The sequence below is a fragment of the Solanum stenotomum genome, chromosome 8, assembly GCF_019186545.1.
Source record: "Solanum stenotomum isolate F172 chromosome 8, ASM1918654v1, whole genome shotgun sequence".
NCBI lineage: Eukaryota > Viridiplantae > Streptophyta > Magnoliopsida > Solanales > Solanaceae > Solanum > Solanum stenotomum.
In genome coordinates, this window is record NC_064289.1 from 22,955,666 (window position 1) to 22,960,658 (window position 4,993).

Sequence of the window (4,993 nt, forward strand, 5' to 3'; positions counted from 1 at the left end):
ACTACTTTCCCACTCTAGGACTGGCTCATTAGGAACTTGGAACTTAAAAACCTGAGTTCTACAATCAATGAAGGCATAACAGACATAAAGCCAGTCCATACCTAGAATGACATCAAAATCTACCATGTCTAACTCAATTAAATCAGCCATGGTGTCTTTGTGATGGATGGAAATGACACAATCACGATATACTCGCTCAGCTAGAATAGATTCCCCAACAGGTGTAGAAACACAAAAGGGTACACAACGTTTCTCAGGAATTACATCAAACTTATTTGCAACATAAGGGGTTACAAAAGATAAACTTGCTCCTGGGTCTAGCAAAGCATAAACATCAAAAGCAAAGACTTTAATTATACTAGTGACAACATCTGGAGAGTTCTCTTGCTCTTGGCGATTAGTGATCGCATAAAGACGATTTGTTCCTCCGCCGGTACCTGATGTAGCTCCTTTAGGTGCAGCCCTGTCTTGTGGAGCAACTAATGAAGATTGAGCTCTATTCCCCGGATTCGCACTACCTTGCTTGTTCTTAGGGCACTCTTTCATAAAGTGACCCTCTTGCCCACACTTGAAGCAACCTTCTTGGCCATCATGACACTTACCTGGGTGGGTTCTACCACACCTAGCACATGCAGAACCCCAATTACCTCCTTGTACCATATTGCCTTGAGACTTTGCAGGTCTAGCTCTGATGTTCTGCGAATTCTGACCATTATGCTCACCTCTGTTTCTGGGTTCAGGAGCACTAGTAGATGATAGAGCAGGTCCCTTTTGCTTTTGTTGAAAGGACGAACGGTTCACATTACCCTTCTGCTGCCCGGACTCGTTACCTATCTTAGCTTTCTTATTTCTGAACTCTTCTCTATCCCTCAACTTCTCTTCTTCAACCTTCTGCACATATACCATCAACCGCGATATATCCATGTCCCCAATTAGCATCGTAGCCCTACCTTTCTTGCTCAACAGACGAGACAGCCTAGCAACAAACAAGCTCATTCTACTCCTCATGTCCGCAATCATCTCTGGAGCATAACGGGAAAGTTGGGTGAACTTCAACCCATACTCATGCACACTTAAGGACCTGCTTAAGAGAAAGAAATTCTCGTACCTTAGCCTCTTTCAATTCGCGGGGAAAGAAACGCCCTAAGAAAGCTTTCTCAAAATATGCCCAACTTGTAGGTGGTGCTTCCTCAGCTCTACCATTCGTTCACTAGTCAAACCAAGTTCTAGCAACATTCTTCAATTGGTATGTAGCTAGTTCAACTCGCTCAATATCGACAACATGCATAACATCAAAAACCTTCTTCAGTTCCTCAACAAAACTCTCTGGATCCTAAGTAGTGCTTGAACCCGTGAAACTTGGAGGGTTCATCCTCAAGAACTCATGAATCCTCAAAGTATCAGCCACTTCCTGTCTAGCTCCTCTTTGTTGCCCAACCTGGTTAGTCACAGCTTGACTTAATATCCTTATGGCTTCCCTGAATTCAACATTAGTGACTTCCCCTTGAGGTTGTACTTCAGGTGCATTTGGTAACTCTTGCTCCTCAACATTACGCCTAGCAGGACGAACTCTGACAGCTCTTCGTGGAGGCATAATTATCTGAAAACACGCACAAGCACGAATTAGATCAAAACTTTTTAGAGATCAAACTCTAACGCACGAAATGAGTGTGAAAGAAGTGAGATAATTTTCCTAAGTGTTACAGCCTCCTAATTATAGATGTGGAGCGCTTCACACCAATAACTAGGACTCTACAGACACAGCTTCATAGACTCCCTAGGACTCTTGAACTTTGTTCCCTAATACCAAGTTTGTCATGCCCCGAGCCTACACCCTGGACGTGGCTGGCACTCGAGAAGCATTGTTGGCCCCAAACGAACCCTTGGCCTGGCTTACTTACTCAGCGGAAGACTCAAACACAAGAAATAGTCTAAAAAAAAGAACTTGTGAAATAACTTAGAATGTCCTTAAGTAAACATTCAAACTTAGCCAAAATGGAAACCTCAAGTCTCAAAACATAAGCCAACAATGTAGTGACAAATGAATTTAACTAACTGACTATCTGTTTATGCCTCTAAACAACTGAGATGGACGTTAGGACAGGCCCACGGCATCCTACTGAACTAATAATAAAACTGAAAGCAATAAAAGGGATCCTCCGAAAGCAAAAAGGCTTACCACAAGACTCCGAGTGCTCAAACTAGATCAACGAGGTGTTGAATGTTGATCTTGGTTACCTGTGTCTGCATCATAATAAAATGCAGGCCAACTGACATCAGTACATTGTATGCAAGTTGGAATGCTAAACATAACATAGGCTTGAAAAGAATTTGAAAGAAATACTTACCTTGGCTCTTTTCAACTCATGAATAACTTAACTCAATATAAAACAATAAAACACGTGCAATCTATGAAAAGCTTTATAAAACAGTAAAATCAACTTAGTTCGTTAAAGAAAATGCAATTACAAACTTAACTTTAGTCATCTAATAAAGTAATATAGTTTTTATAGGAGTTTTTCTAACCGACAACCACCACTATAAGCCTAAGTGGTGATACATCGTCTTGCCCACACTGCCAGAACTTTCCTATACTTTACCGTCATATAGAACGCTTAACTTAGTGGATCCACTAGTCTATGCTAAAAGCATCTTAAGCAGTCATCTAAAAAGTATGATCATTTACTACCCATGATGGCTACATGGTTTATGGAGACTTGAGTTAATATAAACTCGCGTCCCCATATCGGTGCTCAATACTACTCCCAAAATATACTTAGTTCATATGATTTAAAATCAAAACTTCTTTCTTTTGTTTGAGATACTTACTCAAAACTTTAGCTTAAAAGCTCTCTTGGAAATCAATGTTTCCCTTTCTTGTTCAAATGTGAAGACATTTTAAACTCTTGGGAATACTTAGTTCCCTTATAGCTTTTGGAGAAATGAACTCAACTCTTTACTCTTTGCTTAACTTGAAACTTAAGTCTTAGAAAAAAGTTAGAATGTTTGTTAAAGACTTTTAAAAACTTTATAAACTTCTCTTAACTTGACTCTTAACTTCACTTGACTTGGCTCTTAACTTTTCTTGAATTGAATTATGGATTCAAGGATTGTGATTTGTGATAGGAAAGATCTCATGATGTTTAAGAGTGTTTGTAGATAGCTAAACATGAGAAAAAATCAAGAAATCACCGTCTTCGAACAAGTCCGCGACGCGAAGTTTCATTTAAATATTTGATCGCAAAAATTAATTTTGAGACAGAGGAGTCTGCGTCCTAACCGCGACGCGGAGCTGACTTTTATTCACTGAGGGAGCAAGTCCATGATGCGGACTTGCGTGCCAAAACTGCTAGACTTTTCCTTCTTAGTTTTCTAGCCCCAATTCGTCTAAACTCGACTATTGTTCTCAAATTTATTTTAGATTCAGATACCCTACTTATGTACTCAAGAACATAACTCAAAACAACTCTAAAAACTCAACGTAAAAATCTCAGAACTCCTCAATTCAGCCCAATTCAAGAACGACATTCAAATTGAAGAATACATATCAAGAACATCAACTTTCAAACTCTTTTAGGATGAATTTCGTTGAACTAAGCAAGTTTGGAGCGTGGGTGAACGAACCCAACTCTATGAAAGACTCACATACCTTGTAGGATCAATTTCTTGGCGAAATCCACAACCAAAATCGATCGTTCTTGGCGAATCTTGCTTTTCCTCTTCTCCTTTCCCTTCTCCTCTCTTTTCTCCAAGCCCTAGCGTGAAACTTCAACTTTTCTAAACTGGCTAAAATCTGATTTTTACCCCAATTAACTCCTAAAAATGAATTAGAATAATTAGGTAAGGAAAAGACTAAATTACCCTTCCAAATCCGGATTAGGCTTTCCTTATTCAAATAGCCCAACTTCCAAAGGGGATAACTCACTCATACGAACTTGGAATCGCGCAAACTCAGCAGCATTGGAAAGGTTATTCCAAGAGCTTTCCAACCATATCTGGAAATACACCTAACTCATTCTGAGCTAGGAGTTATGGCCGTTTGAAGTTGACCAAAACTCAACTTATTCTAACTTGACAAAATTTTCAGATTTTCATTCTTTCCAAAAAAAAAAAATGATTGTTTCCAATTATTAGCTTCTTCCTAGTTATTTCAATTTGTGAGATGTTACACTTACCACCAGACAACTAGCCTTTGTTGTGTCTTAGGGTGTTCAATTAATTATATATATTGACATTAGACAGTATTTTATCTATATACACGATATAATTTTTTGATGAAGGGTGTTCGGCTGACCACCCTTTCATAGTTGTAGCTCCGCCCCTAGATTCTTCCCTGCAGTTATTAATGAGGTAGGCCGGAAGGATAGAGCCCACTTATTATATAAGCAGGGGTGACTCTATGCTTTGTAAAATAAGGCTTATGCCTTAGGCCCCCAAATTTTGGGGGGCCCAAATTTTTATTAAGAATAAATTATGTGTTAAATTTTTATAGAAAAAATGGATTATTTATGATAAAAAGTATAATATTTTTAAAAATATATTATTTTAACATTTTTGTACTTTGTTAAAAATAAGAATTAATAGTGAAAAGTGTTGATCAAAGTGAATTACAAATTCTTTTTTATTTGTTTTAAAATTTTAGTTTCAAGCATTACAACAAGCATATTGAAATGGGGTATACCAAGTCATCAACTTCTTGAGATTCTATAGTTCTAACCCTTATCTTTAATTATTTAATATTTGTCAACTTATTACTTATAGAATTATCTTAACAATTCATATAACAATTACCTCATTGAAATGATATTTTTCAATGTTGAGTTGATAAAATCTTACCTAAAACTACAATATTAAATACTAATAATTTTAATCTACATAGTGTAAGAAAAATAAAATTTGAATAAATACGTATACAAAGATTGTTTTTATTTTAGGCTTCGAATTGAAATTTTGTTTTAGTCCCCCAATTACGTTGCCGCCCCTGTATATACGG